At 40.8% G+C, this 21,356-nt stretch overlaps 1 protein-coding gene across 4 annotated transcripts in view; it reads right to left on the reverse strand.

The window, feature by feature from the left end:
- The window catches only part of ATXN1 (ataxin 1), a 212,745-nt gene that overhangs the window by 97,609 nt on the left and 93,780 nt on the right, over window positions 1-21,356 (reverse strand). The gene's annotated exons all lie outside the window — the stretch shown is intronic.

A 21,356-nucleotide genomic window follows, 5' to 3' on the forward strand; every position in this document is an offset into this window, starting at 1 on the left:
CTCTCTGGTTTAAAGGACAGCTCAGTATTTAACCTTGGGAAACAAGCTCCTACCTTTGCTTAGCAGTGACTCTCCCTCAAAGCATTTGGAGATTGCAATAATCACCTTTCAAGTAAGTCTCACCCCGCTCTTCATTCACAACACAATGGACACTTTGCTGGGCAAGCTGAGGTGCTACAAACAAGCTCCCACATTGGCACTGGTTATTGCTAAGCTTGGGAACCAGGGCTGCGTGGCCTTCCCTCTACACTCATCACCATTTCTCCATGCATGGGTATGATTCCTCCCCATCTCTTCCTAGTCCAACAAAAACAAATAAACAAAAGCCTTAATCAAACAGGAGTGATGTTGGCAAATTGCCTTCTACTCCAAACTCCAGCACCAGCTTGGGCAAGAAGTGAAGAAACTCAGCCATGTCACATGGGAAACAGCTGAGCTGTAGCAAACAACAGCCAGAAACTGCCCAACCCAATTCCAGTTTCCAAGGAGAAAAACTGCCCTCCACTCCCCCTGCAGACTCCAGCAGAGCTGGATCACCATCTCCAATATCCCTTGTCTGCCATTTCAGCAGACATTACCATCTAATTGTTCCCACTGCCTAGCTTGGTGCATGTCAAGTACAAAGCTTTTGCTAATCTTGCATTTATTTAATATTTTTTTCCCCTCTAGTCTACATCATGTGAATCCCTCACAGTTCCCCAGCATCAAAGAGTTAATGGAAGAAAGGGCAACCCTTGCATGTGCTTCATGCAAGGGTAAGTAGACTGGCTGGCTACCAAAGCAGATTGTTAAAGACTGCACAAAGCTCCTGATATTTCTCCCTCAACTGCAATAAACGTAAGAATTGAATGTGGACATAAATGTAAACCTAGACCACTTTTGCTGATAAAGCAAAGTCTTTGTACTAGCACAACTGCTGTTAACTGTACACAAAATACTTAAATTTCATAAATTCTCCCATATTCAAAAGCTGACCTGCAGTCTGCCCGCGACAGCCAATGTGAACTGCACACTCAGCAGAATTGCACATTAAAGACAGAGGGGAAACAGATTATACTATAATACAAAATCAGACTGCTAGGAAAGTGGGTAATTTGTGCAACTGTCAAATGCTTAGAGTATTTTGGGCACACTTCACTACACCAGATTAAAACATACGTCTGCTGTGGTTCTCATCTGAAAAGCAGCACTCTGTAACAGGTTCGTGTTCTTTGCCTCTTTCATCATAGGCACAAGCAAAACCAGCACCTTCAGGACTCCCTCAGACTCCACTATTAAACTTTTATTTTGAATTAATTGAGGTTGCTCTGCTATTCGAAGATTTTTACATTCGCACAAGAGCACTGATAACTTGGAGGAGTGTGCGTGTGTGTATGGACATCATTTCTTTTAAAATTCTCTTGGGAAACTTCAGCTATAGATCTTGGCCATCAACATTCACACTTCTCAGAAGGTAACTGAATCCTGATATAGTATTCTCAATTTAACTTATTTCTTGGCAATATATTTCTCCTTAGGTGCATACATGTTATACATGGATTGTGTTTTAGCAGTGTTTAGCAGTGATTGTTAATGGCATATATTACTTTGGGCAACCCTATTTCCATGTTGGTTCATGCTCTGATACGCTGTAACCTCTTTGCAGGAAGACAACTCCAGGATGCACTTGTTCCAAACCCACTTTGTCCCCTGTTTTAGATTCCTTCCAATTTGAAGTCTACCATAACTGACCCATTAAGCATGAAATCCACCCTGGGATGTGACTAGCAACTCTGGAGTCTGTTTTACCATTATTATTTACATGGCTGTTATTAACAACAGCAAAATATTTCAATTTACACTGCTAGCAAATTCAATTTTCACATCCATCTCAACAAAATTATGCATACAAATGTACATTTGCTCTTACATGCTGGGTTTCAAGACACAAAAATTGGAAGTGTATTTCATAGTTGGCCCCACGGCATCTATACATAATAATGCAACTTTAAACTAAGCACAAATTTGTGGTAACCCAGTTTGCTTAGAGTTTCCTAGTACTTTCATGACTAGTTTAATTTGTAAAAATAAAGAAAAAAGCTTATGATAAAAAATCATACCTATATTTCAAAGACCAAACTGTTGTGAGGTGCACAGTAGATCATGCTCACAGTATTTAATGCATAAGTATCAATTAAGAATTTCTGGTGCTTCTACTTGGGGGTGCTTAAATTTGTGATTCATGTGAAGGGCCATCTCTAACAGCAAAAAAAATAAAAGACTTCCTGCAACAGAAATGTTAAGATTAAAAGCTGTGTCTTTGAGTTGAGAAATGAAGTGATTTTGCAGAGGAATTGCACACACCCCATCTACTGGCTTTTCAGGAGACTGAGAGTTTTAACAGCTGCAAGGCAAGTTTACCTTGCATTGACATTATTTACTGAGCAATTCCTGAGAGATCGGTGCTAGATGAAGGTACAGGAGACAACCACCTACCCTAGGTAGACACAAAGTGATCCAGAACTGACAAACCTGTTCTGAGCCTGCCATAGTAAAAACACAGGTCACAGCCTAAGAAAGTCACATAAACTATTAGAGCATCTTGCACCTTACAACACAAGCATAACAGAGGAATGGGAGGAGAAAATATTCCCACTGGCAAAGGTCTTGGTTGTGCTGCCTGCCTGCTGGGGGGCCTGCCCTGCTGCCCTTAGACATAGTGGTAATGTCCTGCACACCAGATAGAAGGGGACAGACACCCACCCAGAGCAGAGATTTGGTCAGTGTTGCTGTGGTGCCACTAATGCAGCACCCAGGGAACAGAACCACTGTAATTTTTAACTCCAGAAGGCTGCATCACACTTCATTAGAATTTATGACATACTCCAGTCACCAAGTCAAAAAGAGAACCCAAGTTTTGCTGTGGCAATCAGGATGCTTGATCGTGGCAAATCAAAGAATCTGTTCAGCTCTCCTGGAAGCTATCCAAAGCCAGTGCCATCTCCCACTCCTCTAGAAGTCTGCAATGCTTTGAATAGCAGATGTCAAAAGTACTGAGATTAAACCCAGTGCTAACAGCAGCTGGGAGCACTGATCGTTTTGCCACTGGAGTGCCAAATTGCAAGACTTTTTTTTCCCAATAAATTAGTAAAGTTAATATCCCCACACTGCAATGCCAAGAATATCAGCCAGTTTGCCTGTTCATTTCTAACTCCATAGTTGCAGGCAGGGGCTTGCAGAAGTCACCAGCAACAACTGTGATGTGGATCTGTAGTCTGAGGAGACTAAATATATCTATGTATCTGTCAATACAGTCTTTATATCAATATGAAACTTTCATACTCCAGTAGGCGGTTACTGACAGCTGTATTGAGATACACAGTGGTCCATGCTGTGGATGGGGGGAGCCTCAACCCTTTTCCACTTACGAAATACTCTAGATTTTAAATTAGTTTCTTTAGAAATCACCTCATATTCACACACCAGTGCTTTGTCACTCTGATGCATAATAGATACAATTTCTAGCAAAAAGCTGAAATCACAGAAATTTTATTTGCATATAGGGTCAGAGCAGTTTTGAAAACAGACTTCTCAGTTATCTGTGATGTTTGGAGGAACTCAGTGTTGCAGAAAGAAAATAATATTTTTCCTTCATTTGCTACTGTCCTCATCATGGACCAAAGTCTGCTCTTGCATCCACTGCAACTTCAGCCTGGGCTGAGAGTGATATAATCCATTAAATGTCTGATTTTAAAGTAAGAGATAAAATTTATTTTGCAAATGCTGTCTTTATGCAAAGCACTTGAAACAATCCTCTTTAGACGAGGCTACTGTTGCTGCTGACCCCCTGTTTCTCTTTTCTGTGCCAAAGCTGTGAAGGTATAGTAGGGTTTGAAGCTGTACACCAGCCAAGATGAGCACAGTGATGTGAAACTGGTATTTGTGTTTTGTCAGTGCTGGCAAAGGTGTGTCTGCACAAAGCTGTGATAACTGTCAGCACCTCAAAGCAATTGAGATCTTCGCTTGTCTGTGCGCCAGGCAATCTTAAGAGCTGCAGATCCCTCACCTCTAAGTGCTAATATCTCAATAACTTCAGCTATAAAAGCTTCCCAGATTAAAGGACCATATTAATCAACTTCTAGGAATATCCCACAGTTTGGATGACGCATTAATCCAGTGTTCAGTTTCTCCTGGACACAAAGGCATCCTAAAGGTCTTAAAGCTCAGCCCTTTTTCAGCTCCAACTGGAGCAGGACCAAGAGTGCTGTGCTGGCACCAGACCCACTGCAGTGCCAGAGCATTTCAGAAACTAATCCAATCGCTGGGGTGGAGTTTTTAGGAACCCTTTACAGAAGGCACCTCTGCCAACAAGGTTCAACAAGGTTTCTGCCGGTGACTTGAGAAGACATATTGAATGTCAACTGGTATGTTTATCTTCTTTAAATGCTGAACTTCCTTTCAAACAACATCTAATAGGGCAGATTACTGGTTTAATATTAATGGAAAATGATCAAAAGGCAGTAGATTATTTGGCTGGTTTACCTGAAAAACTTTTCCTGCTTTAGTTTCCATGCAAAAATATATCAGAAGAGTATTCCTATTGGTTTGGAGTCTATAAACCAGGTTTTTAAGGAGATGGGGAAAAACTAAATCTAAAACCAGCCTGTATTAAAAATGGCAGAACTCCCCGACCAATTTAAGGATGAGCTCCACATATTTTTCACAAGAGCAACTTTAAAAAATAAAACTTAGGAACCTATGCTATACAAGGACATTTGAAAATGCAGTTCCTTACTGGCAAAAGGCAGATTCTTACCAGTTGCCATCACAGTTCACTTTGCTAGGGACAAAAGTGGCTGGCAAGCTGGTGGAAAAAAGGAATAAGTAAATACTGGCATTTTAAGCACTTGTCTCTGAGCAAAGATAAACAGCAATGGTCAAATAACAAACAGCCAGTGCTCTCTCCATGTTTATTTGAAGGCATAGTAGCTGGGAACCACCTGGATCAAGGCTGTCAATTCATTTAAATGCATAAATGCTTTCATGATTTCAAGGCAGAACAAGTATCTTTTTGTCTGCACACTTTTTAGGAAACACGAGCAGTAACTACAGAGCAGAGCATAGATGCCTATTAACAAGCCCAACAACAATTACTGCTATGTCTAAGAACCAACAAAAAAAACCCCCATACCAGTGTATTCCAAAGGCATTCGCTCACAAAGCAAACTCACTCCACGCAAGCCCAAGCAAAGAAACCTGATAGTATCTCATGATTTATGTTTTCTCAGCGGGTTGTACTGGGTCCTCCAGATTCCAGGCTTGCCTTTGAAAGCAATTAAGTTTCTAGCAGTTCTGGGAGTGACAAAATCTCTCACTATGAAAACCTGCACACAGCACTCTGGCTGAGTCTGCAGCCTGACAGACTGAAACAGCAGCACTAAGAAAGGTGTGAATTTCCTCCTCCTAAGTCATCTGGGAGCATTAGTCGGGGAAGGGGCATCTCTAAACTTTGATGCTATTTCCAAATTATGTCTTTGTCCTGTACCCAAATTGTCAGCTGCTACTGAGACTTGGAGAACATTTGCAAAGCCCCCTCAGCATGGAAAGAAAAATACCTTTCCTCACCAGCCTGCACACAGGAAACTCTGCAAGTTCAGCTAGTGTGAACTATAATAATTACTCAGCAAGACAGAGTACCCCTACTTACATTACAGCACGTCCAGAAACCGCAGCAAATCCTGGGTCCTGCTGTGCTACACACTGCACAAACACACATTAAGAAATGGCGCCTGCTCCATAGAGTTTACAACTTGCAGAGAGGACTCTACACCTAAGGGAGAGCAAGGGCAAGAAGTGTATAGGAGTGAGCAACAGGCGTTTCACACAACTGGTGTGTTAATGCTGCTTCTGGATTTTAACTGTACCAGAATTCTGCCTGATCAAAAAATCCATCTGTGATATGCCCCTGGCTGAATAAACCAAACAGAATAGCAGCAAAGTCAGACAACTAAACACCCTGGCCCCAGCAATAAAAGCCTCAACGCTGTCCTAAACCAGACTGCCTGGACAAGGCACAGCATCTTTAGCTCCTCAAAAAAACTAAACAAAACACAGCAAAGCTATTTTCCTTCACTGCTTATTCTTGCTGTCCTACAGACAGCAACAAGCTTGTGAATCCAGAGCAAGAGTGGTGAGATGGGCTGGCAAACAAGGCAGGAAGGGCGTACGCTGCAGGAGCTGCCCAGACACTGGATTTTAGCCCCAAGTGAAGGCAGAAGGGTGACTCCTTCCAGGCAGGGTGGTGAACCTCCTCTTGCTTACTGCAAGGCACCTTAGTCTAAGAGTGCACACTAGGGTGGTTACTAAAGGGGTTGCTCTTACACAGGGAGGTCACATGTCATTTACTCCGTGGCAAGCACGCTTTTTAAAGCAAAGGCTTTTTTCGCATGCCAACTTACTTCTGTGGCTTAAGACCCTGCATACTTGGTTTTCAGAGCTCCTGAATCCTCATAACTCCAAATGAAATTAGCTGGAACGATACATGCTCAGCACCCTGGAAAATTACCAACAACTGGGTTCCAATCTTTTTATTTTTCACTTACCAGTGTAGCCATTTCCTCTGTTATACATTAAGACACCCAACCCCTTCCAACACTGTGCAAGGAAGAGACAGATAATTTCAAACAGCATAATTTTCAAAATTATTTAAACCTATTTATGAGAATTAACGGGGCTCTGTTTCCTCACTGACAACATTTGTGGTTTCATAGCTGCATTTTCTTGTCTCTCTCACTCACTTGTTGCTATGCAAGGACTTACAAATACAGGCAAATGAATTGACATATGAGGGAGACTTGCAAAAAAAATGACCAAATGTGACTTTTGATCAGATTTAGAAAATGGTAAGGTAGAAAAAAACATTTTCCCTCCTACATCCTTCAGTTAAATGTTGTAGTCCTTTTTAACAATCAGAAGCATGCACTTTCAGAGACAGAAAAGTCCTTAAAGGAGTGTACTGGCAGAAGTGTAAGATGCTTTAATGTCCCTTAAGACTTTTTTAAAGGGCTTTAAAATCTTTGGACAGAAAGCATTGAGCAACTACAAACTTGGTAACTAACAGTTCTTTACACATACAAACATATACAGCCACGTAAAATGTTAAGAACTAGGAAATATTAGAAATAAGGCAAATTGTGCAACATTTCATCATCTTTCTCATTTTTATGATCACACAGGTTTTGTTTCCCCACCACAAATTGTGGTATAGTAGTTTACTGAATAAGCAACACCTCTTTCTCACTATTAAAAATGGTTCTACAACTCATGCTTTAAAGACAGAACGAGTTTTTCCCTATAGGTTATTTCCTGGCTGTCACCATATTACCTAGCTGCCTGATATACTAAAATTAGCACATGTTAGCAACACCCCTATAAGAGGGTTTTTTCCCCATCCCACAGACAGAACTGAGATTCAAAGAGACTCAGGCTGTGGACAAAGGTCCCTTCCAAACCCAGCTATGCTGCTTGATGAGTTTTTCCTCCTACACACTTGCTTAGCACCAGCTGCCCCTCTTCCTGTGATGACTGTCTCCCTTCAGAAGTGCTAGCAGCCTGGTGTAAACGCATTTCGTAATCCATTATGGTGAAAATAAACTAGAGCAGATACAAACTGCTCTTTACACTCTCTTCTCTTAATCCCGTTTTGCCTTCTACCACCCGGGGAGCTCAGAAGAGGCCAAAGAGGATAATTTCCAAGGGAAGGGGTAGTGATTACATTGAAGCTTGTGCTGACACAAGTGGACTCAAAAGAAGACATCTGCACATAGCTACAGGTCAAAATCATTACCAGAACTAAAGCTTCTAAATGCAAACAGACCTTTTTGATTAGACACTGAGGTAACTGCAAGCAGGAGCAGAGAACTGGAGCACAAATGAATCAAAACGGATGGTTCAGACACATTATTTGCACTCGCAGACACATACCAGCAGCAGAGGGACAGCAAGACTAAGCAGTACAAACAAGTGGAAATACATGTGTTCACAGGAGGTACTGCTGCCAGCAAGATACTTGTTGCATCCTCATGTTGGAGGTTGCTTTTCTACCTCAGAGCTGCTCAAACAAACTGCATGGATGCTCCTCATTCACCTCAGTGAGAAGTAACTCAACTTTGAAGACACTTAGCAGAAGTTTAAGCTAAACTGTGTGGTTTCAGACCAGAGTTTTTGCACTGATGCAGAAGGGAGAGCACTTGCATACTTCAGTCTCCTGTTTCAGGAGGGCTACAAGGATGTATACAGAACTTGGGCTACCAAAACCAACCAAAAGGTGCAGTGGTATTCTATTCCTCACGAGACAGCGCAAGCAGCACACAAATGCAGCGTGAGGAATCATAAAGTCCATCCCAATGTACAGAACAAACATTTCCCTCTGCCCTTCTCTTCTGTGATTTCAGTCCTTCTCCTTCCCTCCTCAGATTCTTTTACCCCATTTTCCTCATTAATCTTCACCTTAATCCCAACCCCATCATATAGTCCATCCCTGACAGTCACACCAGCTCCAAAATGCTGTGGCCATACTTGGTGTTTACAGTCATAACCTCCCACATCTCCCTGGGGAACAGCTATTACATGTTCCCCAACACTTCTGAACACATCTTCCATAGCTTGTGTTCTCCCTCCATCCCATCCTTCTGCTCCATCCTGTCTGGGCTACCAGTAGCTTTGCTGAAAACATGAGAGGACAACTTTCTTCCTCTTGCTTCCTATGCCTAGGACCACAGCAATCCTCAGAAGACAGATGAAGCAATATTAAAACAAGGTCTTTAGATTTCAAGCACAGCATATTCAGTGCAGCACTACTTAACAAGCTCCCACTGTGTAGATACAAAATGAGAAATTTCTGAGTTCATACATTGACTGATCGTGTAAAATATTCCTGCAAATAGGAAGGCAGATTTGTAGCACCAGGGCAACTCTAGAGCCAAATTTAAGATATATGTCCCCAGATATGAAGGTGCTACACAGCTACTCAGTGGAAGAGCTGGCCTATTTTTAAAAAACGTACAAAAATGCAGGTTTTTTTATCTTGTTCTCAAGAAAACCTGAATCATTCATGTTAAAATGCAAAAAGGAAAAAAATGAACAGGAAACTGACACCAAGTTTGGTAAAATGTCAGTTTAAAAGGTTATTTTAAACTGGAAAAAACACTAAATGTTGTGTAATGCTGATTGTAGGCAATTCAACCAGCTTTTCTTATACTGCTTGCTATTTCCTACAGTTATTACTGAGAAAGTCCCTTAAACAAATCCATGACATAGAATAAAACTGAAATATTACAGGCTTCAGTGATGTCTGGACATACCGCAACAGGAGAAATACAGACTGTAATAACAAGGCACTAGATGGTGAATTTGGAAGACAACACATTGTTGTGTGCAGAGATTTTTTGATTCTGTCAGGAAATCCAAGTGTCAGAGTCACAGCCTATTTACAAAAATTAGGAGGAAGCACTGATTGGTTTCTATTGGGACAACATTGATATTCACCCTATAATCAAACAACTGTTCCTAGGACTGGAAGCAAGAGCAAACTCTGATCATTACAGCTCAGCAGACACAGAAAGGCAGCAAGAAAATTTACTTGATACATAACCTTCACCATTTAAGAGTCAGATGATTCAGCTGCAAGAAAACAAAATTACTTTAAAACTTTTAGTTCTTTCTTCATAAAACACATAGCTTTTCAACAGATGACTCTAATGTGAAAGTTTGTGGCCTTTGCTGGGCAGGCTGGATTCTGATCCACTATGCAAATGACTCAAGTGTTTTTCGTTTTTTAGGGTGGCAGTTGCACTCCTGAACCTTCTGCAGATGGGATCACCACTGCTGCTGAGCCTCACAAGAAAAGAGCAATGGCATGAAACTTTTTCCCCAAAGTTGATGCCACCCAGTTTTACATCATGACAGAGAGAAGAGTTGTAAGGTTGCTTTCTCCTCACGTAACTCTTCAGAAATAGAGGCAAAAGGTTTGACTTTCTAATTTTACTGAAAAAGAGGTAGGTAGGTAGATTATCCCATGAAACCTTGCAAATCTGTGCCTTGCAGATGATCTTTCCAAGACTGATGATAGGCCTTTCAGACTGTAAGAAAGATGTACAAACAGAGGAAGGAAGAAAAATGCAAAACAGGTCCCACTTACATGGGATCTTTCCCTTTGTTGGATGGGATCCTCCTATCATAACAAACTTAAGGGCCTTGGTGCTTACTACTTACTCTCCTCCCTACAACAAGAGGCAAAACACGTGTTGGCAGGAATGATTTAAAAAACAGAAAAGTCTTAAGGACAGCAGGCAAGCAGCCTCCAAATGCAAGAGTGGAGCAGAGCTACAGATGAGCTGGTATCTCATACGCTGGAGAAGCCTGAGAACTGAGAACAGGTCTTTGAAGGGTTTTAACACTTCGGAGACTTCCTGAAAGCCTCTTAAGAGAAGAGTCAAGAAATCTAAGCCCCACTGTATGTACAACACAAGCTTTGTCATGTTGAGGTGTCTTCAAACCACAAACCCCACTTATTTCTAGCAGTAAATATAAAAATACCTGATTTTTACTCCTGATAATAGACTACACCAACCCTGGGAGAGTATGAAGCACTACTGCCATATCTATTTAACCATTATAAGAGCTGCAGCATGAAGAAAGCCTTTATCTTTTAACACAACTAGACACAGTTGCTGCCTACTGCATTAAGTTGGACTCCTTGGCTCTCACTTACATGAACAAACAAGCTTTAAAAACATTAAAGTCTTGTCTTCTGCATTCAACCATTATATACATCTATTACATAGTCCAAGCTGAACTTCCTCCTCCAGTGGACAGGTAAATATACGTGGGGAAAAAACCAAATATATGCAGTACAGGTTATCAGGCTTTCCTGAAGAGCTAAGCAAGATCAAAGCAGAAGCAAGGAGAATGGAAACCTTCCTCCAACTGGAGATGAAATGAAACTGAGCCAAACCAAGAGTGCTGCAGCAGTCTCATAGTGGGGTCTCTGGTTGGAGAGCTCCATTCTTCTACATGGTGCATGTATCTTCAGTAGCTGCAACCTGGCGCGAGTGCCAGGCTGAGCAACGGGTTCATCCAAATGCTCTCAATACCAAGAACTGATGCAAGAAAAAGCAAACCAAGTTCAAACATACACTTACTTTCTGAAAAGGAGTAACTCTTCAGATCACAAGACAAGACACAGATGTGCATGGCCTGACTTTTATTTCATGGGCCATGCTGGAGTTAATTCTGATTCACATGAGTTTTGGACACCCTATTTAACAAGATCTACATCTGTCAGTGTAAGGTACTTAAGTCAATAGCTGAGGAAGCTAAGCAGTAACAACTCACCCTCCACACCATTAAAATCATCCTGATTTTCCTTCCAGCTTTCCAGGAAAACCAGCAATAAAGACCTCTCTCATGCTGACAATTTATCAGTCTCTAGACTATGCAGCAAGTCCCCATCATGTTCCCCTTTGGCTAGCAGAGCAGTGAATACTTGTGGAAAAATACTCCACTGACCAGTGAAGAAATTCAGGGCAAGAAAACAGTCCAGAATTACCTGGCCTATATCCAGCCCTCCTTACAGCTTTTTGAAGAACATTAGGAAAAGAGATACGTATTTTGATTTGAGAGATAAAGTGTCCTAAGGACAGCATGAAAGAAGCGTGGACTGTCAAAGGGTGTGAGTAAGATTTCCATCAACACAATTCACATCAGATAGTGCTTTGGTACAAACCCATGTGAGTTTCTCTAGATTGAGAAGCAAGACCAGCTTACATTAGAAGAGAATGGGCCTTCCTGTATCTTATGAAACACAACTATTTAATGTTTAGAGGGTTACTGACTTGCCACAACAGATATCCTAAAACATTAGTAAGGTTGGAATGGGAAATCTCAAGGGACAGCCTACCCAGCACACCTGAGACAGGCACAGGGATGGAGAGCAAAGGCCTCTGAAGAACTGGGAGGTGTTCTGGATTGAGTATGCATCTGGGAGGAGCATCACTGAGTCTGAGATCACACTGGATGGGCTCTTTCCCTCTCCTTCTCCTTTCTCTCTCCTTCTCCCTTCTCCTTGGAGAAGGCTTGAGCAAGAACAGAGTCACCATTCATGGAACACAAGGGAGAACTCCCTCGTCAGGAAAAACAGCCCAGGATTAGCCTCCACTTCCATACTGTAAAACAGCTTTGAAAAGCTGTAGAGAGAGGAAGGAGACGTGGGATGAATGGCTTCATTTGTTACCCATACTTTTGTTACAGGCTTGGGTTTTTTTAGACATCTTAGCAAGCAAAGAGAAAGACAGAGAAAAAATTAATAAAATGTGTCATCTGAAGGTTGGAGTCTCCTGACAACTGATACCTAAACTCAGAAGGCAAGGCAGTAGCTGATAGAGGAAGAAGAAGAAAATAAAAGGGAATTTGCAAAAGTGGAAGCTTCCTGGAAAAACACTGTCACTTCATACTGTTTTGAAACAACAAAGCAATACAGCCAAGTGCAGAAGCAAAATGCTTGGTGTGCACTCCAAGTCAGATGCTTGGACTTTAGGAACCGATACCCAGACTGAAGTCTGCTCCTCAGCCTTGGGGCAAATTTAACTCTTTGAAGCAGTAACTTAGAGGTAGAAACTGTTAAGTGACAGTGTCACGGACTCTAAAGGCCTAAACGCTTCTGAACAAGAATGTGATTTAGCTGAGGTAACCGAGATGTGACCATGCTGGAAAAACAGGAGCAGACAGAGTAACTGAGTAACGCTGGCATCAAATAAAAACCACCGGGGAAGGATCCAAGCAGAAGGATGACCACAAGGATACAATCGTTGCCTAGGATCTGGGAAACTGATGAAGTCAAAGCTTAACATCACTAAGGTCCCATGAGTCCTTTACCCTTCCCATATCTCATCTGCAAAACAGAGGTAAGAGCAATTGTCTAGCTCATACAAAACTGTAGCAAACTGTAAAGGAGTGCAGAGCACTCAAAAGATGGGCTCACAGCTCAGGGAAAAATGGCTCACCTTGCAACCGAAGCCTCTGCCTGCCAATGAAACTTAATTTTTGAAGTGGTTGTGCCCCACGACAGAAGCGTCCTTAACAATTACATATGCTCAATCCCTGGGGCAGAGTGTGTGTGAGAGATATTCTGTTTCCTTTGGCATTACAGGATTCAAGTAATTTCCTTGTTTTCATTATTTTCTCACCATTTCAATTATCCACATTTAGATTTATTGTTGAAGGGATCACATCCATCAAAGTTCTTCTTTCATATTTCTGAAACATGAAATTCTCACTTAGGCACAGCATGAAGGATTTCCAAGCACAAGGCCCTTTGCATATAAAAAAATCGGCAGACTTTAACATCTTAACTGCTTTTAACAGACTATAAGATCTTACACATTAGGAGTTCTCTAGGTAACATTATCCATAGGAAAATGCTGTAGGAAAAGAGAAGACCTAAAAAGGCTGTGAAACAGGGAAATGTAGTCATATGATGTAAGCATATGATTATAGAACTCGGAAAAACAAAATTCTTGCCTATAGTATTCATTAGTTACAAACTCAAGCTGTCTCAAATAAAGGTGGGAAACAAAGAATCTGACTGAGCTATGTCTCTGTGATTTCATAACATAAAATTAATGGTAGTACTTAATTAGTCAGATCACTCTTTTGTAGTCTTCCTTATTAAGTCACAAACTGATGCAAATTATTTTCTTCCACTACTTGCACTAAGGATCTGCTTGAAGAGAAGTCTTTGGCGAGTTCCTCAGCTTAATACTTATGTAGCAAATGCACTGGTTTACTAAGGAGAGAGGAACAAAAAAATCTAAAAAAATTCTGACATGAAATAACATATGTTAGGCCAGAAATACATAGTTAAAAAATACCAATGGTAGAACAAAAATATCTCTTCAATCATTTATCTTATCAAATTATCTGTTTTTTCTTTTCAGGATCCATGCTTCTCATAGCTGAATGTTTCTTCTGCTTGCACTTGGGTCTCCCAGAGCCTCCTTCCACTGAGACAAAAATATGTCTTTTTTTCATCTGTGTTATTAGCAATCAAACAAATTGGGTTTATTTCCTTTTTCCTCAATTAGTTTTCTCAAGTCTTGCCTGCTGTTTATCTCAAAGTAAAAGCTAGTCAGTGCTTATAACTTTCTTCTTTTATTAAGTATACAAATGAAAAGCAATGCTACCTCTTAAACAAATATTCAAGGCAAATGCAGAAAACCCATCAAAAGTTACCTGCCAAAACAAGAGTATGTTGCTGGTAAAAGTCAATTAATACTGTATCTTTTGCAACATGCTAGCATTTTGGTGCAGTTACTCCAATAATTAACAGATGACAGTTTAGTTTAAAAACGGGCAGTTTATAATGAGTGACTTATCTACACTGTTCAACCATCTGATCCGTCTCAAGGTCACTGCCTTCAGTAACTGGGTAACAATTACATCATCTACTATGGGATGACAATTACATCATTGATCAATACCTGAGATCTAAATGTTACCAACAAATTCATGTTAGGGATGAGTTACAACTGGGCAGATACCACAAAATGAAACTCCTGTTTGCTTCAACCCACATCCCCATTAAGATTACATTAAAAAAACTATTAACTCTATTATGAATATTTGTAGTACAGTGCAAACTGAGAGCTAAGTAAAGACGGGGTGGAGAAGGTGCCACAGCAGCATGGCCTCTGCAAAGGCAGAGAAGATGGTCTTTGCTTTGACAGGCTCACAGCAGCCTGAAATGACAAGAGTAACGAGGGTGGAGGAAAGAGGTGTAAGCAGATGGCAGCAGACCACATGTCATTTCTGTAAGCTTTTGGTGGCAGTGCAGTGTGAAGCACAGTCACATGTTCACGTTCAACAGCAGTAAGTGTTTTAAGCTATTTTAGTTTCCTCTGCCTTGAAACAGACCTGGAGCAATCAAGCAGCAAGCTATTGCATCTCAGTGGAAGATGTGCAACTTACTGGACAGCTCTTTAGTCTTCTGCTCCTCTGCAGCTCATTTGGGAGTTGAACATGAGAATGCGTTCAGTGAGGAAAAAAATCAGTAGAATGGAAGGAAAGTGAGGAAAGGTCCAAACGAAAGAGGACAGACGAGCTGGTTAAGAGGTGGGTTGAGCAGAAGATACACAGGGAAGAGGAGAAAGCTAAACTAAACAACAAATCAGCTTAGGGTATAGGAGGTCTATCTACAGGCTGAGCCCAGAGTCTGTCTCGTGGCTGCTTTTGCCACTGTGCTTTTTGTCTGGTTCAAATCTTCAGGAAGGAGGAAGTCCCTCACTCCCCCTATGGGAGCCTGTTAAAAGATATGGAGATTGCTTTGCCCACTTGCACTTATCCAGGACTCAGGCAGCCCCTGAGACTTCAGAAGCCCAAGCAGAGCCCCACTACAATGTTTCAGCAAAATCTCCTAGAGTAAGATCCTACAGAGTGCTGATAACTCACCCATGGGGGGATGTATCACACGCAGTAGTACCTAGAGGCACTGACATACTTGGCTTCTACACAGGCATACATTGAACTCCTGTCTCAAATACAAAGAGCAAATACATGGAACGGGAGTCCCAGGGAGACAGAATACTAAGCTGACATTTTCACTCCTGGATACACTAAATTAGGCACCAATCCATACTTCGGGACCTACATAGCTGGCCTCCTTCACAGTAGTGCTGCCTGTACCCGGAGGCCCATTAAAGTGAAACAGAGGGTTGCAGGCAACTTGCCTACTCTGGAAATCAGGCCAGGACTAACCAGATTTGATAGCTCTGACCTTAAGAGATACAGTTGTGAAATGCAGACAAGACTCGAGCACCAGCATGGGAATGATATGAGTTTTCTAAAGCATAAATTAAATGTTGAATCTTACAAACACTGCAGCTGCATGTCCTGAAATGCCTCTAAGGGCAAGAACTGATTTGGCCATTTAAAATGCTTAATTTTAAAACATTTGATTTTGCAGGGTGCAACTCCATTAACTCAAGGACAGGCAAGTCCTTCAGTTTTCTCATCTTAAGCAGAACTCTACTGTCAGACACACACACAGTGGATATTTACTGCGTATCACTCCATCTTCCTGTACACACACAGACATGGAGTGGTCACCTTTAACGTGAGGAGTCAGTAAAAGCGTGGCATCAGAGAAGAAAACCGCAATGAACTCATCTCAGAGGTTTTTTATTTCAGGTTAGGGCAAAGTAGTTAATAATAACTGTGTTTTCCTGGCAGGGCCCACTGCTGTATACCTCTCACCAAGAGGCAGGCAAACTCATTGCCTTCAGAGTAAATAGAGAGGCAAGGTCTGCCTCTGTGGGGCTCATTACAGGGTAGAGGCATTAGTTCCTTTTCCTTATAATAAATCCTTGGTGTACCCACAATAACAAAAAATTTCTTTCCAAGCTGTGTTTAAAGTACTTAGAGTTCAAGTGCTCAGTGTCTCCGATCACATTTGAGGCAGATTTAATAGAGCATTGCTGCTGGCCTCCAGAAGGTACTTTTTACTCTTGCAGACCAGAAAATATTACACACAGAGAGGCTAAGTCTGCCATCCCAGGTGCCAGTTTTATGCTGAAGTAACTCCACTGATTGATGAAATTAAGATGGAATGAGACTGAAATAATCTAATATTGAATCAGGCCATAAAAAATAAAATCTGCTATGTCAAAAATGTAGTTGACTCCAGAGATTTCCTTCCTCATTCCCTACGCAGAAAAGTTGCTCTTCAATTTTTTTCACATGAGGGATTTTGAAAAAGCAAGGCATGTAGGATTCTGGGATCTTTCTTTGGACTCTAATGGTATGCTGCCTGGGGAAGCTCATCACAAAGTTAAGCACAAATTCCCCACAGGTAACGAGAAATTAAAATATAACAGGAAAATAAGCTTTCCATACAGCTTATCACGTGGCTTAGTGAGTGGATAAATATGAAGTTGAATAAAAAGTCAAATGCTGCTTCAGTTTCATGACTGCTAGCTCTTTATCTCTGTCTCAGAACCCAATTGTGTTCTGTGGAGGAGGAAACATGTCAGTGCAGCAAATTTCACCTGCAATGAAAAGTAATTTATTGTGCCTAACTGTGAAAAGCAAATTGGTATCATCATCTAGGAGTTTGTATCTCACAAGGGTTGTTTCGGTAATTTGCCTTTCTTTTGGAAACAACTAAGATTAGAATAACTTCAAAAATTTGCAACTAAAATTAAATTAAACTGGATTTCATTAAAAATTGCCAGATGAGAAAAGTTGGAAGGAGATGTGCGTATGCCACAAAAAGAAGTACAATATGGTTATGAAAAATAAAGTGATTTCTTAATTGCTAGTGAGATATATTAATCTTAGATATAATGAAAATTCCAAGAAAAATAGCCTTGTCATCTCAAAATGTGTTTCTAGTAAGCCAATTTGTTAATTTAAAAAAAAGAAAAAAAAGAAAAAAAAAAACAAAAGAAAAAGAAAAAAGCAAGAGAACTGGACATTTTACTCTTTCTATAGAGACCTTCTAGACCCATCTTGACAGATTTCTGTCTGATCTGCCTTAGGTGCTCCTGCTATGGCAGGGGGGTTGGACTCAATGATCTCCAGAGGTTCCTTCCAACCTCTACCATTATATGGTACTATGATTATTTCCTCTGTATTAACCGAAAAAGACAATCTGCACATGCAAAGCTGAGGAGGAAGAGGAATAAACTAGAAATGTTAATAACCAAACTAAAAATTAAACCATTATCCTGAAGTATCTCACCACTGGACTGTTTTAAAACACACTAAATAACACCATTACTGTTCCCAGCACCAAGGATTAAGAGTATTTGCATTCTGCTGCTGGAGTATTAGCTAGCTAAGGTTAAGAAAACTCTAGAGGATGGGGTGGGACAAGGATTAGGACCGAAACTGCACACATCTCTGAATGTTTCCCTTGCTTTTCAACTCCCTTGACTATGTAAGAAGGACAGAAGACCAAATCTTTCCAACAACCGGTTTATGTCTCCTGTGGCAGATCTCTTCTCTCTGCAGTCACTCTGCTCCCAGAGAGGTAACATATAAAAGCCTGAACTCTTATTAAACCATCAACAAGAATAAACACCAGTCTTTCACACTGCTGAAGTATTATATATAACTAAGGAGCCTCTTGCTCCTCAATCCACTGCCAGTACCTTCTGATATACTTGCTTTCCACTCTCCTCTCTCACTTCTTTCTATCCAACATTTTCAGCTATCCCATATGCAATTTACTGATGCTCTAGGTCCCATCTCCTGTATCTTCACAACCCAAGTGTCAACTTGTAGCTCCTTCCCATCTCATTTGGCTTTTCCATTTCTCCTTCAGACACTGATTATCATCCTGCTATTCCTTCTCCCTGTCGATAATCTGTTTTTAATAACAGGCCCTGGTTTTTTACTAACACCAAGAACTCAAAAAAAGTAACAGCAATCTATGGAGCTGATAACAGATTAAAGAGTTGCCTTTGCCTTTCGTTCCTTTAGAAGTCCGGACATGAAAAGTATCATCAAAGGCACAGATCAAATTTATAAAAGCCAACTGCAATCAATTTTCAGGACAGATGGGCTGACACTTCTCCTCATCCAGATAAGCACTGGGCTCACAGCACCTCGTTATTACATGATTTCAGAAAGAAGGCACCTTCATCGGCATAAAATGAGGACATTTTCAGGCTGCATGCCTCAAAATGAAGCTTGGAAAATGCTACCCAGCGGACTCCTGCAAGAAGCCTTCCCATATATAAGGGGAGAGGATTGAACCCCCACAGCATAAGAAAGAGAGGAAAGGCACGGAACAATTAAGTATAATTCCCACAAATGAGACTACAAGCTGGCTGCAACAACACAGCTACAGAGAATATGGGGATCTTGGCTACATCAAGCTGCTAACACGAAAGCTTTTCTCTTTAGTTAGGAAGTATGACAAAGCTGTAGAGGGCATCTGTATTTCTGACTTAACCACAGACCTTGATTAAAGAAAAACAGTACATATCCCACCAAAGCCAGAGGAATTGCCTGCTGGGGATGCTTTTTTCTACTGAGTTTGAGGAGCTGAGCTCCTCTGGCTGCCACTTTTTAATGAAGGTTTCACACTAGTGCTTCTCAACAAATCACAAACTCCTCCCCTGGTTAACTTTCACCACCAAATACTGAACACACTGATGAAGATGATGAACAGTAAAGTTGTGTAATGGCTTCACCAACAGCTGATAAAGCAAGTGTGTTGCATTACTTCAATCACAGCAGCTCGGAGTGTAGAAATTATGTTCACCACCTCACCCTCAAAGTGACCACCTTCCACTTACCAACATGGTAATACTGATTTTTGAAGGGAAGGACCCTGGATAAAGCAGAACTGCCTGCTGGCAGCCACAAGCAAAAAAGAATTTGCCTTGCAAAATGACCAGGCCCTCAAAGTCCTAAGTGTGATGAGGAACAGGCAGTAACAATATGAATGTGTCCAAAGGCACAGAAAGATGTATCATGCAGGTTGCTTTAAGGGCGATGGAAAACTTTTATATGGTTAAATAACATAGTGAAAACCTTTGGTGTAATGGGATGGTGATGGGCTGCTTTTGAAAAGAGAGCAGGCAAAAGAGCACTCAACAGAGAAATTAAGGTGAACAAAGCAGAATCCTTTTTCAAAAAAATGGACTTTGATGCTCGGTATTGCTGGGGAAGAAGAGCTGAACCTGCACTGTACACACAAGATGCCCCATTTCAGGATCCAGTCTGCTTCTGTTCACAGCTCTTTCTTGCTGCCAACAGCAGACTGCAGCAGAACCACTACTACTTGTGCTTTCTAGCAAGGAAAGCAGGACCAGGCATATATTCAAATAGACAGCAATGCCACACATACTCTCAGTTTTACTCATGAACAGTAAAAACTGGTGGTAGTCAGTAAAGGCTTGTTAAGCATATTCAAATCAAGTCAAAGCATTTCTACATGCAATTAATCAGGATTTATTTGAAGGCACCCTGTTAGCACTCCCTTTTTCTGCTTCCTGAAACTCCAGTTAATGAGGTCCAAGACTCAATATGAAACTGTTTCATCTTGGGTTTTGAGAAAAAAAATAATCTGGAAAAAAAGGGTTATTGTTCAATCCAATAAAGTGCTCTGGCAAAAAAATAAAAATTCTTTTCATCTTTGAGGGGAACAAATGTCTTAAAAGATAGAGGTTGGACAAACTAGATTAAATAACTACAGCAATTTAAGAATGTGGAAGCATGATAGTTTTTTCTATAATAAGGTACTAAGTGGTATTTCTGACATTAATGCCATTAGTCCTTTACTTGCTGCTGTTCTTTGTTTAGTCTAAACCAACATGTATTATGGTCTCAGACTCTGAACCAAAGGAGTGACAAAATAAGCATGCCTTGTTTATGAAACATTAGCTTCATATATTTTTGAATCCCTACTATGTTTGTTTAAAAAACACTTCCAATGTCTCTTTTCCATTTAGAAAGGAGAAAATCCAGTTTTCCCCTAATATTTCAAGTCAAGTGTTTAGGTATGAGCAAATTCATGTTACTTCTTCAAAAAAATTGCCCACATTAGGAGGAGATGGAGTTAATGCTCTACATGGGTTTCACACATCATACTGTATCCACTGAAACCCCTTGCCTGCCACCCTTTAAGAACTTTATCCCATTACTAAGGGTAGACCCTATGCACCAAATGCAGGTGAACAGCTCACACCCAGTCCTTTGTACTCCAACTCACTCCAACTCACACAAGGAACTGAATGCACTGACCTTCAGCTCAGAGGTGTCCCCTAAAACAGAGTGGGGAGCTGGTTTTACAGATATATGCTTTCATTATGAGATTTCCATATACTCTGTTTTGACACAAAGTAAAAATTTGTAGATTTTTTACAATACTTGCCAAATTCCTCTTCCATATGTCAGTCAAACAAAAAGCTAGCTGTACCAAGTTCCCTTCAAAATATACTAAGTGCTTTGATATGATGTTGGTTGCCACTTCAAACCCCTAAATCTCTCCAAATACCACTCACAAAAGATGAAGGAGCTATGCTACAAATAGAGCAACTGCAGAGACTATGGCCCTGCCCACATTTGCTCTTGTGTATTTTTACACAAAGCTGAGCACTGTATGATGTGGGTGCCAGCTATAGCTTGTACCACACTGCCAACAAAACAGGATCCAAAAACAGATAACAAGGAAAATTCTAGGGCAGTTTCTATATACTATGAGGGATAGAATTTATTGGGTTTTTCAATAACCACCATTGCAACATTTCATAGGCATTAAAAATATGGATGCAAACAGCACTAAAACCGTCAGTCATAAATTATTTCAGACT

The sequence above is a fragment of the Calypte anna genome, chromosome 2 (genome assembly GCF_003957555.1).
Source record: "Calypte anna isolate BGI_N300 chromosome 2, bCalAnn1_v1.p, whole genome shotgun sequence".
NCBI classification, from domain to species: Eukaryota; Metazoa; Chordata; class Aves; order Apodiformes; family Trochilidae; genus Calypte; species Calypte anna.